The sequence below is a fragment of the Corvus hawaiiensis genome, chromosome 14 (genome assembly GCF_020740725.1).
Source record: "Corvus hawaiiensis isolate bCorHaw1 chromosome 14, bCorHaw1.pri.cur, whole genome shotgun sequence".
NCBI lineage: Eukaryota > Metazoa > Chordata > Aves > Passeriformes > Corvidae > Corvus > Corvus hawaiiensis.
This window is the reverse complement of record NC_063226.1, coordinates 11,507,488-11,525,621: the sequence shown is the minus strand read 5'-3', so window position 1 is coordinate 11,525,621 and position 18,134 is coordinate 11,507,488. Positions and strand designations below refer to the sequence as shown.

Genomic DNA, 18,134 nt, shown 5'->3' with positions numbered 1-18,134 from the left:
CTGTGTCCACACACAGTTGGAGGATTGGCTTTTGATTGCATGAATGTTGTCTTGGATGTTTGGACTCTTTAAGAAGCTGCTTCCAAAATGATCTTTTTCTAACGGGCCAGCTGAGGTATTTTAGCACAGAAGGAAGAAAGGTTTCCTCAACGTTACTTTGTCAAAGCAGTGTTGCAATGTGGGGCAAGATAAGGAAGGGTCTCACTCACCCCTTTCTTTGCCCAATGCTTGTATGAAAGTGTCAAAATGTTAATTTGTGTAGCCTACCTGTGCATTTTATTTTTGACCACTATTATAAGGAGCTTTACTTCGTTCTGTAGCTCTTCATGAAGTATCAGAGGCCTTTTTTCATGCTCATACTTACTAGTGCAGTTTTTTGCTCTGTAATTCTCCCAAAGTTTTCTTACTTGCTCTGGATGACTTTTGCAATGGTGTGATTGATTGCTTGGGAGTTGAACATTCCCATGGAAGTACTCAATCCACTCAAACTGAAATCTCAAACTGAAGCTGTGCTTCAGTGACAGTTAATTGGGAGTTATTGATGTTTTTCTACAGGCAGTAGGTACTACCACTAATTTTCTTGGAGCAGCATTTAAAAGCTTCAGAGATTGGGTCCCTTCTACACTAAACAACATTTAAACATATTGAAAAAAGGGTTCCTGTTCCAGAAACCTTAGAGGTAAGTTATGTTTTTACTGTGAAAAAGAAATCCTGAAAAAAAATATTGAATAATCATTCCAGAGGAGCCAGGGAGAAAATTATTGGTCATTCCAACTACTTCTGGATAATGCATTGCCTTGAATTTGAAGGGGAAGAGCTTACCTGGCCCTGTTATCAAGGGTGCACCAAACTGAATATTAAAAAAAGTGATGCTTTGAAGCTGCAGGTACACAGTAGTGGGCTGTATCCACTGACTTGACATGTTGACCCTGACTGTTGAGACCCCATGGTAACTCTTGGAATATGTATGCATGTATACGAGAGGAATAAACAGAGCTTTTAAATTTCAAGAAGAGAAATCACTGTATCACCACTTTCTCTCTGACCTTGAAAGGACTTGAATTATTAAAGACTGTCTTAAAAGTGCAACCTAGTTTCTAAACCCTGTAACTTTAAAGTGGCATAACCACTGTGAAATTTAGTTCTGGAACCATTTAAGCAGTTTTTTCTGCATTACTTTAATTACAAAAATTGGATGTTTCTATTGTTTCAGAATGTTTTATCATTTTAATTAAAATTGATAATTTTATGTACACTGCAGTGCTGTGAATTCAGGATTCACAGAAAAAACCAAAACTTTTTTTTAAAACTTAAATGGCTGAGGCGCTTCAGCCACTTGGGAGCATTTCTAACTTTTCTCCCAAGTCCCCAAGACAAAACCCTGGACTATGACATGGGACAGTGATTCTCATTGCCCCATTGAGCAGGGAAGGGAAGCAATCCAGAAGTTATCACCAATCACAGTCTCTCATCTTCATCCTCTTCCATCCCAGGTGCACTTCAGTGAGCCAAGGTCAGGCACACCCTGTTCTCTACCCTTCCTAAACAACCTCAAGGAAAGAGCAAGTCCTTTCTCCTTCTTGCACTTTCTCACCCTTACAAAAGAGGGTCTTCTCTCCTGTGTTGGCTTTGCAAGGCCTGGTTTTTGGTAGCGGGGAGGGCCACAGAGGTGGCTTCTCTGAGGAGTTGCTGGAAGCTTCCACCATGTCCGGCAGAGCCAATCCCTGATGGCTCTGAAGATGGACATGCTGCTGGCCAAAACTGTGCCAATGAGAGATGATGGTATCGCCCTTGTGATAACATATTTAAGAAGAAAATCAAAACAAAGTACACACAGTTCTTTCCTAGCCAGAGAAGAGGAGGAGGTGAGAATATGTGAGGGAAACAACATGGACACACCAAGGTCAGTGGAGAAGGGAGGGGAGGAGGTGCTCCAGGCACTGGAGCCGAGATTCTTCTGCAGGCCATAGTGATGACCATGGTGAAGCTGCTGTGCCCCTGCAGTCCATGGGTCTGGGGGATGCAGAGATCCACTCACAGCCTGTGGGGGAGGTGCCCATGCCAGAGCAGGTGGATGCCTGGAGGAGGCTGTGATCCAGTGGAAGACCCAGTGGAGATAGAGGGCCCTGCTCCCAGGCTGGAGCAGCCTGTCCTTGGAGGGCTGCACCCCGTGGAAGAGAGACCCACGGCGCAGCAGTTTTGGGAGGACTGCGTGTCCATGGGGGGAATTCACATTGCAGCAGTTTTGGCAGGACTGCTGCTCATGAGAGTGGACCCATGCTGGAGAAGTTCACGGAGAACTGTCTCCTGTGGGAGGGACCCCACGGTGCAGCAGAAGAAAAACTTCTCTCCCTGAGCTAAGCGGAAGAAAACCTCAGGTGATGAACTGACCAAACCCCCATGCCCTGTCTCCCTGTGCTATCGATGGGAAGGAGGGAGGGGCTGGGGGAAGAAAAGGTGTTTTAGGGGCTTATTTTACTTCTCATTATCCTCCTCTGATTTTGTTACTAATAAATTCACTTTGCACCTCTAAGTTGAGCCTGTTTTGTCCTTACAGTATTTTCTCTCTGTCCTTAACTCATGAAGCCTTTGTCAATTTTTTTCTCTCCTCTGCCCAGCTGTGGCAGGGGAGGGTGAGTGAGCGACTTTCATAGGTGCCTGGTGTTTGGCCAGTGTCAAACCACAACATCTCCAAACTACAATGAAGACTTTGGCCCTTGCCTGCATGGCTGGGCACATTTTTCTAGCACTGTTGTCTTCACATATCTCCTGATAAATCACTGCCCTGGTACCAGCATCTCTGGCTCACTCCCTTGCTGTTTTGAGCTGAGAACTATTTAATCAACAGGAATTGAACATATGTAAAGTTCTATGCCTTGAGAGAATTTTATTTTTATTATACATCAAAAAGGCATGTTTCTAGTTTGTCAGGCAGGTTTCATTTACACAGGCTTGCAGCACTTGCACACAGCTCATTTTATTCTCAGCTTGCCTCCAGAGCGGCTGTAGGAGTGCATCCATATGGCCAGGGCTTTAGAGCTAAACTGGAAGTACCAAAACAGAGATGCAACTTCAATGCAATTATATACACTGCTTCGCTTTCTACATTGGGAAGCACACACCAGCTCACTCCTACCACATCCGCAAAGGAACACGTGGTACCAAAGGGGTCTGCGGCAAAGCAGTGAGAGTCAGGATCTGCTGCTGCTCTGCTGCTTGCACTGTGCCACCCTTAGGGGGTTCCTCAGGTGACAACAGCTTCACAACACTCCATCAGCCATCACACCTATGGCTGCCAGAGAAATACTGTCACCACCTTTCTGCAACCTAAGGGTCACAGGGAAAAACTAAAGATATGGAGCACCTATGGCTTTCTGTCTCTTGATCCTCAGTAAGTGGGCACTGAAATTCTGCTGACTGTCTCCAATGATATCCAAGGCAGCTTGGGTCAGTCATCAGGGTCCTCCAGGCAGATGCAGCATCTCACAGCATCCAGCTGTGGAGACCCTCACAGGCCAGGATCAACAGGACTCTCCTGTAGGCAGCAAACAGAACCAGGCACAAATGACACTGGAAGTTTCCTGTGCTGAAATGACAGGAATGCATTGGTCTGGCTTCATTCTCTGCACTGAATTCTACCTGCAGAACACAATTCCTCCAAATGCTCTGAAAGCAATAAAAGCTTTCCTATTTTTTAATAAGCCTGTGTTTTAAACCACTTCATACATATATAGGTATATGTTTGTCTGTGTACATCTATCTCAAAACATAAAACCAATTGAATTTCTCAGTGAAGAGTGAAAAATGGAAATACCTAAGACTGTTACTCATATTACAGGCCAGTTCATTTCCTCAGAACTTGCAGTTCAAAAATTCACAGTAAGAAGTTTGATAAGCAGATTTAATGACTTTGTGCAGACATATCTACCTCTTTTTATATTGCCTGTGATCAGATGACAGACACTCCTTGCTAGACTTTTTATGTACTTGCTCATTTGCATGCACTCCAGAATTACCTATTTAAGGCTGCCTTTTCTTGACAAACTTTTGCCTCTGATAAATGGCCAACTCTGCTGGCCTGACTTCATGACAGTCCTTGGTCCTGACAGCTCAACTTAATTAATCCATTTAATTTATTGATCAAGTCCATGGCAAAGGAGTATTCCCCATTAAATAGGATTTTTATGACCCTTAGTTATATGACTAAAGGCCTTCCTAAAAACTGAAATTTAGTTACATGCTGTCCATCCAAAAAGCCACTTATGAAGAGGAAAAGTTGGAGACTACAAATGACTTAGTGATTTTAAATAATGACCAGGTTAGGCTGTAAGTTGAATTCGTTTGCCTATTTCACAAAAAAAAAAGCATTGCAAAGCAATAAGGAATCCTTGAAAAGCTGTTCTGTAGACTCTCTCTTCCACTGGACTGTGTTCTGTTCTATATTTGTGTCACTTGTAGCAAACCAGACAGTTGTATTTGTGCAAACGGTGACAATTATATCACTTGGAAAGTGCAGATTATTTAGTGCTACAATACTTCTTGGGTGACTTATTAAAATGGATGTAAAACCTTGCAGTTAAAAATAAAACATACAAGGAAGCAAACCATGGGCTGAAGCAGATAAATGAAAGACCAGCATAGTCTTTAAATCTAAGATTAACAAACCACATTCAGATGCAGGACATTTGGGTAAGTCAATTCCCCTGCTGCCTAAGCTCCAAAGTGCCTTTCCCTTTACAATCAAACAACCAGAAGCTTTTATAAACTGGCAGGAAATTATAAACCTAACCAGCCAGATCAGAAAGCTGACATACCACACACCCTATACATTAGCCTTGCTGTCTTCGATACCACAGCTCTCTACAGCCACATCTGTTTGCAGAAAGATGCAAATGAGGTTTAACTCTTGCAGTAGTCTAGCTGCTAGAGGATAATCAGAATAAATACTGTTTCTGTACTAATCACTTTTCCTGGTTTTGCTATAAAACCAATTTGTTCAGGGAAGCTTTACTGAACAGATAGGGACAGGTAGACTGAACAAAGGTTAAATGGTCTCGTCATAATTGCATACAGTTTAATTTCTAGATATAAAACAGAAATCCTCTTTCTATACGATTCTGGTCATATCATTTTAGCATTAATATGCTGGATACTTTACAACTGTCACTTCATTTCCTTTCTAATGTATTTTTAAACTGGTGGCAAGCAGGATGAAAACATTTTCTATAAATCTATCCACCATCTGAAATCACTTGAGTTTTGTGAGCAGCAAGTTGGGGGAGAGACAGCAATTGTTCAATGTGTGTATTTTCAGATTGTTCTCCACCAGCATGTTTGGATCTACATCTCAGTTTGCTCCAGAAGGGCATCTGTGTTCCTGCAGGATGCCTCACTGCTGGTCATGCCTCCCCCTGCGAGGCGGGGAGTGCAGCAGCATCGCTCCGCATCAGTCCCCAAAGACACAGTCTGGAGGCAAATTGAGCAGTCTCATCCAGATGGAAAAATCAGATGACAATCTTTTTTTATCCCAGCCTTGTGTCTGTAACTCTGGCAGGTAGCAGTCTAGGCTAACACATTATTATGCTTAATTCCTCTCGCAGAGCAGAAACCAACTGTTACTATTTCCCCTTACTGTGCAAGTTTTACGAGGGACAGGTCCAGAGCCACATGGCATTGTCTCTCATCTCCCAAGACTTGCATACCCTCCAACACTTTGGCTGCTGCACACACACCTACCCTGCATAGGGAGAGCTCTGCATGGCGCTTCCCACCAGAAAGGGCCACAGCCCTCAGCTCTGCAATTTTCATTACAGACCCCAGTGGTGGAGCTGCCTGCTCCAGCTTCATCTCTGCCAACAAAGGACAGCCCTGTCCTGGTCCCCAGCATCAGCAGAGATGCAGGAGGATCCTTCAGTGGAAGAATCCTGCACCTTTGGCCACCCCTAAGCTAAGCCCTCAGTGCCAGGGCTCTGCAGCTCCACCAAGCCCCAGTCCCTCAGAGCCAGAGCTGGAGCTCCTGCTCACCAAGAGCGGGTATGCTCATGAGTACGTGTAAGAAAAAGAAGGCACATGCATATTGCAGGCAGGTCTCTTCTAAATTTTTCATCTCTGAACAGCTTTAACTGTATCTCCTAATTAAAACCCACACTGTTTTTAGTCTACAGATCCAGATGAAGAGAGTATGGAGTCTGTTTACATACCACAGATCACATCACGAATATCCAAAAGTGCATTTGACTATCCAGGGGATGGGGTTTTCAGCCCTTCGAGGCCACCAAATTACTTCTGAAAACAAAGAACATTCTGAAATTAACTTGGAAAGGTGTTTCTGTTTTATTAAGATGGAAGAAGCAAAAGAGACAGTTCATGCTTCTTGGCAGCATTTCTGTCCCTGAGACATGGAGGATGGATTCCTGTAGGACCTTTGCATAGATCTGGCATGATGCAAGAGCCTGGAATTGGAGAGTGCCTCATTTACAGTGATTACATTTAAAAGTGGTAGCAGGACAAATCTGTGACAAATGCACAAGGAGAAAAACTGGATGTGATGAATAGCAGAATCTACAGGATGCTGCTTTCCTGAAGGGCCAAAATTAATTGCTCCTTTCCACCCCTTCCCATTTCCCCCAGCCTTTGCTGAAGCAGCTCTGCATGGACACAGATTATAGGGCAGTAAGTGCGTCTGTAATTGCACACAGCAAATCAAATCAGCCATCAAATACTGCCATGTACTGTTTTTACAGTGGAACCACAATACACATGCAGTGACAGACCCTGGCCCACACGTGCATTGAAAAGAGCTGCCCTGCTCCTCCTCTCAGCATACACTTGGACATTCCCAGGCCTGCTTTCCTTAGATACTCGTGCTCAGCAGGGAGAGATTGGTATTTGATGCAGGAGGACTGTTCTTTCACTACAGGCTCCCTCCTCAGGGTCAGGAGAACATTTCTTTGCCTTGTGCTCATTTAGCAAAGTGGGAAAACAGCATCTCTGTTATTACAGCACACACAAAGCACAAGTCACTAATTGGCTCTAATCACACTGCTGTAAACATTGACAATAACCCAGAATTCAAAGGCCTCTGTGGATGCTGAAAGCTTGGTGCAGAGAGATTTTCCAGCTCTCTGCCAGCACTCGTGTGAAAGTCTTGCTTTTGCATGGATGCTGGCTGGGAACAGTGAAGATGGTTTGTAAACCAATTCTTTATCTTGCACCTGTTGTTTGTTATGTAGACTGACTGGAGAAATATTTTGAAATGGGTGTTGTAGGGTTTAACCAATCATTCTAAGAGGTGGATGGTCAAAGGACCAATAACCTTATGCCGTTCAAGTGAACCAGGTTGTATAAACGAGTTTGGAAATTAATAAATAATTCCATTCCATTCCTTCCTGGACCAAAGCCTATGTCGTTTTTCTCGCCATCCCCGGTACAACAGCGACAGGCCTCCCTGTTATATGGAGCTCAAAGGGATTTGCAAGACGTAAAGCAGTGCCACAGCCAAGGTTCAGCTTTGACCACAGCCTGCAAGTGGCTCCTGCCGCAGAACCATTATCTGGTACCTGCTGAAAAACAGACACAAGTTCCTGCCTGTGAGGAGGGGGTTGGATGTATTTTCTATTGCAAGTTTCTCCTATAGCATAGAAAGCTCACTTATGCACAAGAGGACATAAAATGACCCAAACCTAGGAACTGGGGAGACATGCCACTTCTTTGATGTTAATAAATAAGATACAAAATAATAAGCTATAAACAGCTGTAGTCCTGATTCCGCCTCACCATATCAAGGGCAAATCTGGGGCAAAGACTACAACCCATCATCACCTGCATCATATACAAACATGGGATATTTTTCTTATAGGAAAACTTCTAACCCAAGGAAAAGGATGGAGGTGTCATCCTTATATCATTACTTCAAAATCTTCTCAAAGTTGAAGCTGCCCAAAATGTAGATATTTTTGTTAAGCAGCTCATAGTTTGGTCCAGTTTCAGTTCTCACAGTGGAGTCTGCTTTCTGCCCACAGGCAGCATAAACAATACCTTTGTACCCCTGTGGTATTTAAAAGCTACTTAGATCCCTCTATAACTTAGGCATGTAAGTAACTCAGGTAGTACCCAGCTATCAGAAATTCCCCCAGTATTTCAGCTACTCAGGATACTTTTGCAAGATTATTAGGAGTTGTTAAAACTTCTGGTTTTTAAAACTTAATGGCTGGATTTAACACTGGTCTGTGGGTTCTTGATGAACATTTTAAAAATGGCCCTGGTGCTTCAGTTGTAGGAAAGCCAGGCTTTTTGTACCTTTTTTTCTTATACTATTATCAGCAGCTGTGAAGTGATGCAATCTCTATGCCGTATGGAGCACCTATATATAAAAATCTGACATATGGATGTTGTGAAGTTCTCGGAAGATTCCACATGCTTGAGATCACCCACGTGCTAAAAACATTCTGTTTGGGAATTAGTGGTTGAGATTTATGTTGCATTCCCAAAGTGAAACCAGGCAAATTATGCTGGGAGTATTTGTAGCATGGAGTCAGGTCTGAATTACTCTTTTTGGTCCCCAGTGGAGTACCACAGGTTTTGGGAAGGATGTGTTTGGGCGGAATGTTTTCAAGGTGTCTCTGCAGATAACTTATATTGGATCTCTTAACCAATTGGATCTGAGCTGTTTCTAGCTCGTGGTTCTTCACTGTCATCTCCTGCCCTCCCCTAGTTGGGAGCCTCTGTCTCCACAGTCAGTATGGGAGGGGGAGGATGAGGTACAACGTCACTGAACACCTGGTTTCTCAGTTAAGTCTTCAGGACTTGCTACTCAGATGTATTTGTTGCATAGAAATTAAGGCAGCCTGCTGGCTGCTGTTTCTGTGGGACTAGAAGAAGATAAGGCATTCCGATGGATCCACAAGTTAGTAAAGCACACAAGTTGAAAGAAGCTTCTGCCTTTGCAACACTGATTTTCCAGTGCTGCTGTAGCTCATCATGTCAAAATGTTTATCTGGAAGTTCTCCATGGCTAGCTAGCATGAGTTGGCCAGACCTACTTTTTTTCCTTTTTTTTGAAATCTTTTTTTATCCCCTGAGATGGGAATCCACCCGTCTGCTGTTGATTTGGCTGATGCAGCAGGGCTGGCTGCCCTAACCTCCCCGGGGAATTTGCCATCAGAGCATGTGAGTGAGTGGCGAGGTGGGCATAAGGCATGGTGGGCATGTTGGCTCCACACAGATGGAGACTGAGGATTGAGTGAGCAAATGGTAAGGAGGAAGGTACATATAAACCGAAAAGACTTTTCAGTTTTACTCACTGTTTCAGAAGCACATAGCAAGTGCTATAAAAATACAGACGAGTAATATGTAGTTGGTTGATCCTCCCCTGGCCTCAGCAAAGGCAGATGGAAATGGGCCCACCTATCTGCTGGGTTTGGGGCTTGTTCAGAGTGAGTGTGAATACAAACTCTGCCTCTGCACAAGGATCATAATCTAGGGAGGACTTACACTGTCCTTCTTGCAGCACCTTGGACGTGCTGTGCACCCAGATGTTTGTACCAGTGCCTAAAATGCAAGACATCTCAAATTGTTGCTGCCCTCTCTGTCGGTTTTGTTCTTGTGGAATGGCAGAGGATTGACAGTGATTTGGATCCTGCTTTCTGAACTGCTTAGTTCAGGGCTTCAGTGATGCAGTGATGCAGTGATGTGGAGTAGCAGCAAGAGCACACTCTGGAGCTTGGTTATTTAGGGGCCCAGGTTACAGATGTATGTAAACCCCTTTCTCTCCAAAGAGCTGTCAAGGTGAAGTTAATTCCACTACCAATAAACATTTGTTGTAATGTGTGAAGCAATAGCAGGAGAGTGAGCCTACAGCATGTGTCTGTACATCACTTTAATCTGTAATCAACCTGGAATGATTTCTAGTTCATAGCTGTGTCTTAGTTATTTGCACGTGCTGTGCTACAGTGGATTCTACTTGCTAAAAATCCTTTGCAGGGACGAAACATTTTTCTGTCTTTAATTTGAAATGAAAGCTGTTCCCTAGAGTCATGTGAGCTGCAGAAATCCAGACCACAGCACAAGTGTATGCATTAAAAACTGGGCTTTGGGCTCCATTAAAATACTGTGACTGCACATGTCACAAACAGAGACAGGCAGTGCAGTAGCACAGACACTTGAAAGATCCTGCTTTGAAAGTGTGGGGCTTTTGAAACTGGGGGGCTTTTGAAGCTGTGGGGTTGCAACCCAGAGAAAAGAAACACCTGTCTCCTCTCTTTGCTTCTTCCAGCCTCTGTCAGCTTCTGGCTTTAAATTTTCTCTGAGTTTATGCACTTTTCTCTTGGTAACCTTCCCCCATATTTTAATTGGGGATGGCAGGTAAGGCATAAAGTCAAAGAACTGGAAATGACCTTGTAAAACGGAGACAATGGAGCCAGAAAGATAGCCCTTCAGTTAAAACTGGTAATAGTAACTGCCAAATTTTTGGGAATGTTTGCGAACTCGTGATTAGATCAAGCAAAATTACATAAAACTTTTGACCTTTGAATATAAGCAGGGCTGGAGGACTCTGAGAAGAGAATGGCAGGGCTCCAGTAAGAGAGATGTGTATCATGACAGTTTAGTCCACACTGTGTAGGCAGCAAGGCATGCTGATGGGTTAATTCATCTTTTCCACATTTAGGAGAAAAGTACATGTTCTCTTTCTTTTTTGTACAAGATGTTGCATGTGTTTATATGTGTGTGTATGCATGTCACTCCCATACAAAGGTGGGGTGTGTGCCCTTCATTTCCTCTAAGACAAGGGTTGGCCTGCTCGTTCTGGGCGGTTTTTATAGATGGCACATTGCCATGATGTAGGAGTGCCTTTTATTTCTGTAGCAAGCACTGTGGCCACCACTTTAATATTAAGTCTGTGTTCCCTCAATTCCTTCTGGAGGAGGAGGATTGGAGCAGAGTGTTTTGGTTAAGTTTTGCTGCTCTGTTGTGGTGTGGCACAATGTATCTGTTATTAGGGGAGGCTGGATCCAAGGGAACTTTTGAAGTGGTAGGGTTTAGGGTTTATGGTAAGATCACAGTCCCTGGGGGAATTAATTCATCAGATCAGTTGATGAGAAGTGCTGTTCCCTGTCCTAGCAGGTGTGTGCTCTGCTTTTAAGCATGTGAGTAGTCCATGTTGAACCTGGATTAGAAACCGAGATTGCTTTTTGACAGTGTCAAAATAAATTAGAGAGCAATAATAAACCCCAAAGAAAGAATTAGGATTTAAAAAACTGAAGACTCTTATCTTGAACATCCTCTGCTCTTGTCCTACTCTTTTTGGCTTTGGAGCTGAAGCAAAAAGAGGAAAGTGCTGAAGGCTGATTTTCAGTGCAAAGGAATAATGTTTTGGTGAGATGAGCAGGAAATAATGGCCAGAGACTTGCAGAAGAGCATTGAGATTTGCACTGATTTTTGAATCCCTGCTTAGTACTGCAGGTCATCCAAGATCTACAGCAAAAGGCATTTCAGAGACAGAGAAGCAGAGATCCCATAAATGCAGAGTGCAATAATCTGGATGTAGCAAGCAGGTTATGGGTATTATGGATTCTTACTGCTTGGTGTGGGACTGTGCACACTGTCAGGCATGTGCTCTTAGGCAGAATGAACAATTTTCTCGAAGATTTTCCTAGGTGTTAATCCTAGTAACTGGGTAATGCTGCGTAAGTGCCATTTAATTTCTTGTAACTCTTTGGCAGCCTGAGAAAGCTCTACTGCAATTCCCCCCCTTCCCATCCTCACGGGGAAAGCAGAGGCTGGGGAAGTTGAGCCCCGAGGTTGTTATGTTCCTGCAACCAGTGCTGATGGGATCAGTGGAGATGGCAGACGGGGACCCTGTGGTTGCAAATGGATCGTATGCATTAGGGACACCCAGGAGGTGAGTGGGAGTCTGTAAAAGTCTTGGTTTAAGGATCTTACATAGTGACATAAAAAAACCCGGGGCAAAGAAAAGGATAGAAGGCAGTTCTCCCAGGTCATGCTCAGCTGCCTGTGCTGGTGAAAGGGGTGAACTTCTTACTTGCTGGTCCCATTCTCTGCTTCGGCACCAGGTTTTGTTTGTGTTTTCTTCCAGCCCCTGAAGGAAGTGAAGCGGGGCTCATGCAAACAACTCTTTGGTGTCTAGACCAACTATGGGAGCAGAGATGTGTCCTGTAAGGAAATGTCCTTTTGGATGTAAATAGTACATGATGAGGGCCAGCAGAAGCAATCCAGAAAGCAGCCTGGACTTGGACTTTCTGAAAGTCTGCATCCCTGTCTCAGTTCAAGACACCTAATTTCCAAAAGCATTAAAAATTTCTGTACAGCTTTAGACTGTCTCCAGAGATTCCCACCCACTCAATCTCTAATTAAATGAAAGAATTTCCACTTTATGATGAATCCTTCTTTTCAGGGCAAGTTGCAAAATAGTTGAAAAAGTAAGACTTATCTGTCTGCTGCTTTCCTTCTGCCTTTTTAGTTTGCAAATGAATGTAGGGTCATCTTAGATCATTCGTCTTCTTTGAACTTTTGCCAGTTTTAATTCTGTAAAATGCAATAGTCATTTCTCATACTTACCTGTAAATTGCATTGAATCTTGTTGCAGTCATATTAGGTGGTAATGATTTATATGCCTTCTAATAATTTATTTGATTATGCCGGCTAGATTGCATTTCTAAAGAATTATCAAGTTAATGCTCTTGTGTAGGGAACAAAGAAATATTTTCCATAGTTCTTACTTTGCCATTCTGCACTTTGGTACAATGCCACATGTTTGGTTCATTAATACAGTGGTGTGTAAGGATCAGGCTGACGATGTATTACAGGTATTTAGTGTTGTTAGACCCCAGGTTGCACAGAAGCTGCATATCCAGAGGTGCTTTAAATGTGGTGAGTGCCAGTGCTTGGGTGTTTCTGCTGTGTGCACATCCCTAGATTCTGCAAGTCTCTGATGGGAGTATGTGTGCGGATCACAGATGGGGCTGTCGGCTCTGATCCCAGTGGGAATGTGAAGGACAAACAACACTGTCAAAAATCTCAGTGGCAAAATACGTTGGGTTTTCCTCTCATTTTCCTTATGCCCCAACAGTTCTGTGCTGAGGCATAAGGAACTCTCTCACCCTCCCCATCATCAAAGGGCTGGGTGCAGGGAAATAGCTAAGCACAGGTTTAACTTTAGGATTGGAATTACTCCCACAGATTTCTGAGGCAATTGTTCTCTCAAAAATAAATAAATAGGAAATGGAGCTCCTGAGGGGGGACAGGGAGAGAAAAGTGCAGTAGGACTAAAGGAAAGTGATTCTTCTATCTGGTGTGTCTCATACACTGGAAACTTTCAATATCTCTTGATGGACTGTCTACCCTTTCTGTTTTCTCTCCCTTTTGGAAATGTGTGCCTAACTCCTGGATAATATGCCTCCCACGCCAGCTGACAAAACACAAAGAAGTAGGAAGAAGCTTCAGCTCTAGGGGAAAACTCTTCTCTTCATGAAAAAATGATGCATTTTTTCTTTCCTTTTCCTTGACTTGCATATTTGGAGAAGCACAGGATGGAAAAAAGTATTGCACAAGTGCAAATAACATTCAACTTTTTTTCCTGTCTAAAATTTCTCTTTGAAAATCAGTAAGTTTCTTTCTGAATATGTTGGCATAAAATATCAATTTTTGGCAGTGTTTGAATGCTGCTTTTTTGTCATTTAAAAGTAGTACTGCGCTGCTGAGACATTGCACTTTTGAACAGGATGAAATATGGTTACTTAGGAAAAATGCTTGTGATTACTCCAGAAGCCAAATTGTTGCCTTTTCCAGAGTTCAGAGTACAGGCTGGTACTGTGTGTGCCTGAGAGAAGTAGTACAACTCAAAGGGACAGAAACGATAGGTGGAAAAACAGGAAGATATTTTACCCAGTGCACAAGCACCTGGAATCATGCAGAAAATCAAACAAGAAATGACTTTCTAGCAAGAAATTAAAGCATCCAAGCAATGAAATGAATAATCAAAGAGGCGTATGATATCCTCTCCCTTTAAACCAGGTTTTTCTTCTCCCAAAGCACTTGAATTTTTGGAGAATTGAGTCCTGACCCTGTAAACTGCCTTGCTCCCAGCTCTGCTCTTGAGTGGCTCAGCCCCTCTGATCCATTGAAACTGGGGAGCCAGATCCACAGCCTGGGTCACTGCATCTGCCCCCCGGTTACAAAAATGCACTCCATGTCTCCTTATCAAATTTTCTGTTTCTCTTTTCTTTACCATTTCTTGTTATTGCTTGTATTGCTGTTATTGCATTAATTCTACCACGGAGTGTCACTGGGATTGGGAATGGGCCTCCTTAACATCTCTGTTTGTGTGCTTTTCAACATTTTTTTGCTTTTTAACATTAGTGAAGACAGCTGTGTGCACAGAACATCTGGGGGCCTGCTGAACTGGAAAACCTCCTGACATCTATGTTTAATTTGCATTGATGTATTTTCACTTTTATTTTATACCTGCTTGCAGCCTTGCATGTCTTCTGGCTCTTTGCTGTTTTACAGATGTCAAGTAGCAGGGAGCTGAAACAGAGGAATATCCTTGGTTTTCTGAAAAGCTGTGGTGTGTGAATAAGGGATTGTTCCCAAAATTGTTCCCATGGCTGCTGAGGACTGTTGGTGTTTAAACAGTCACTTCTTGTTTGCTGATACTCTCTTTTTAAGTGTTATTGTTTCATAATGGTCATTTGCACTTGTACAACCTCCTTATCAAGAGAGTGGTTGATGGTGTGCTAAGAGTCTGATTTCAACCAGATCTTTTCACAGACATGGATGGTTATTAGGGAACGCAGCAATCTTCTGACAGATTTTCTACTCTATTAAGCAGCCACATCATCTCCTTGAATAAAAGTGCCTGCTTTTATATGAGTTGGCTTTGGTGTCTTGAGGCCATTTGGGTGTTTACAATCGGTGCTGAAAAGCAGCTGATCCTGCAGGTGCCAGTTCTTTGGCTATCCCCAGATGCTTTTTGGTGAAGATCTGCAAGTGCCATGTCTGGTACCTTCTTTGCCTCCCTGTGCACGGGCAGTTCTGTTAAAAAGTCACAGTAACCCCAACCATTCTGTGACTCTGTGCATCCTATGGCCTCCTCTGGACCCGTCAGATTTGTGGAAGCAAGGAATTGGTCCCATGGGAACACAGCTGTTTCTCCATAGCACGGCTGGTCCTCATGTTCCATGGCTGCCCAACAGGGCTCTGCTTTGGGCCCTTCTAGTGGGCGATTCTCTTTTGCCCATAATTTCCTCCTGAAACATTGCATTTGCCTGTTGACTAAATCCTTATTTCCTTGGTTCTGTAGTGACCCTTTATGCGGTTTAGGACTACTTTTCCCAGAAATGTGGAATATTTGTTCCCCGTACATGTTGGCCTTTTGCTTATTCTTGAAGGTGTGATGTAGCTGAATTGTTTCACTGTCTGTTTCTGTTCTGTTGTTGATTAATCTGTTTTTCCACTGGGGCTCTGTTATGAGAGAAGATTAATATTACAGAGAAGATACTTGTTTGTTTCAAATATTTTGTTTCTTTTCTCTGTTGGGAATACTAGTATAAACACCAGGCAATCTGAATTTAAATAGCTAAAGTATTAGTCTAGCTGTTCCAGTTGCTTGTCATTACACTTGAGAATAGGTTACAGCTGATTATACAAAATACCTGAGCCACACATTTTACATTCCCAATCAGCATATTAGAGATGAACTATGAAAATCTGAGATAGCTTTTTGTGATAATTGAGAGAGATTTTCCTTGGAGTATGCAAGACCCTTGAGAGGAGCTGAATTGCTTGTCTGTAATTCTATTATAAGCTTTACTGGTATTTATTTAACATGCAGTTTATTGCTACTGAATATTTTTCTTATGACTTGCTGTCAAAAGCTGCACACTCAGAAGGTTGCTCTCAGTTTTGATACCCTCTGCACAGTGGCTTGTTTGTTAGACCAGTCTAAAGCATCCTCCACGATCTGACTCATGTGCAAAGCAGCAGTGCACTTCTGTAAAGAAAATGTAAATTGTTACTGTCTGAGTGGGCCCCTTCAGCTCCCCACTTGACATCAGGGTAATCATCCAGCCTGGGGCCCAAAATATAAACTGGCTTAGATTTCTCCAGCCTTTGTACTGAGCCCCTTGGGGCCATCCCAGACCCAAACTGCCAAATACAACAGATCCCTGGTCCTTGGCTTTGGAGGTTTGAGGTTGGGAGCTTGGGCTTGAGTCACTTCTACAGGTCTGGGCTGTCCTGTCCCCCGTGTCAGCAGCATGGGTGGATTGGATTGACCTGCTCTTGCCCTGGGGGTGTCAGTACGTTACAGGTGTTCCCCCTATAAAGCTGTGTGGGGCAGCCCCACGGTGCTCCCCTGGCAGTAGAAAACCAGCGCTTCTGACAGTTAAATGCTTTTTAATAGGATGAGGGAATTTCATGTTCTGGGACTGTGCAGACCAAAGCCAAAAGGAACATTATATTGTCTGAGAGGCCCAATACTGCTTTAGGCCCTTCAGCTTGGGAGCTGGCTGAATGCATAGCTTGTTCTAGCACCAGGAGGCTGAGCTCTGCCACGGATGGGGGCTCATGCAAGCACATGGGACAGTCAGGTGGCTGTTTGGAGACCCAGCTCCTAAGGAGGACCTGGCTCCAACCTCATCATCTGCAGAAACTGGACCGGACCAGAGATTCTGCTGTATTTTTACAGCCCATTACATGTCTTCCTCTTCAGCTCTTCCTTGCAACTATTGCAAATAAAAGTGAAGCCATGCTGATTACCTGGTTGAGATTCAGGTTAAATTCAGTTTCAGAAGAAAAAAAAAAAATTAAATTCTCTATTTAAATGAAGCAAGTGAAGCACTAATGCAGTAAGCTATAATTTTTGCCATTTTGCTACAGAAGGTTCAGTTTGTCCCTGGGTAGATGAGATACAGACTGGAATACCAGACAAGAAATAAACTTCTTTCTACCTAGATTTATGGCAATAAGTGAAAAGTTGCAACTCATTTTTCTTTTCTGGCACCTGTGACCAGGGTTGCTTTATGCTTGGCTGTGTTTGTTTGTCTAAACTCACAAGAGTTAGTTTCTCTATGGCTGTGGGGTACACTCTCATGTTCATTCGCATGGGAGATCACTGCTGCTCCTGTCCCTCCCCTTGGGGTTTTAGTAGAAGTTTTATGCAGCTGGAGATTGCCAGGCGAGATGGGAGAACTGCCTCTGCCAAGAGGATGTTGTGGGGGACATTGGGGCAGCAGGACACAGCTTGTGCCTCAGTTTATGCACAGGGATTCAGAGGTTGGAGAGCCCAACTGAGAGCTGGTGTAAAGCCCTTAGCTCTGGTTTGGTTGGGTTGTGTTTAACACAGTGAGTCTCAATTCTGCCCCCTCAGCTATGCTCTCTGTTTGTTTTAGTGTTTGCAGAGTCAGCCTCTGGGGCATTAACTCTGGAGGAGATTTCTGTCTGTTTACCAAAATGGAAATTGCCTAGTTTGGGAGTGGGCTGCAATCCCTTCAGAAAACTCATCTTTAATATATTTCCTGTAATCACAGCTTAAAAACAAACATAGATTTCCGAAATGTTCTTCGGTTTTTCACCTTGTTATTTCTCACACAGGCATTAATCATCCACTTCTCCATTTAAGTACAGAGCACAACGTATTGCAGTGAAGAACTGACTTCTCATGCCTGGTGAAAAAGATGAGTGGATTTTACGGTGAAATTCCCATTGCTCTGGGGAGCAGTCATCTTGCCGAAAAAATGTTCATTGACCTGTGTGACACAGGTGCCGTCTGTGTCAGGATTTTGGTGGAGTTAACCCCTGATAGTTCACTTTGCAGAAAGTCCTATCTTACACTGCAAAGCTACGATGCTGGCTTTAAGGTTGTTTAAACCTAGCCTGGCTTGGTAATCATTAGATTATCAAGTATGTGCCAGCCTGGGTTGTGCAGGGCATGACATGCTGGAATTTTGAGGTGCCTGTTTTTTGCCTGCTGTAGTTTGGGGCTTATCCCAGTGAGCCTTAGCACTGGGTATGTTAGTCCAACTTGTGGTTATGAAATGCAGGTTCCTGCACCATTGGCTTAGCAGTGTATCTGATGTCTAAATATTATTCCCCTCCCTCTGGAAGTGACTGGGTGGG

General features: G+C 43.4%; 1 protein-coding gene across 8 annotated transcripts in view; it reads left to right on the top strand.

The window, feature by feature from the left end:
• Nucleotides 1–18,134, top strand: part of IL1RAPL2 (interleukin 1 receptor accessory protein like 2) — a 393,260-nt gene that overhangs the window by 88,008 nt on the left and 287,118 nt on the right. The gene's annotated exons all lie outside the window — the stretch shown is intronic.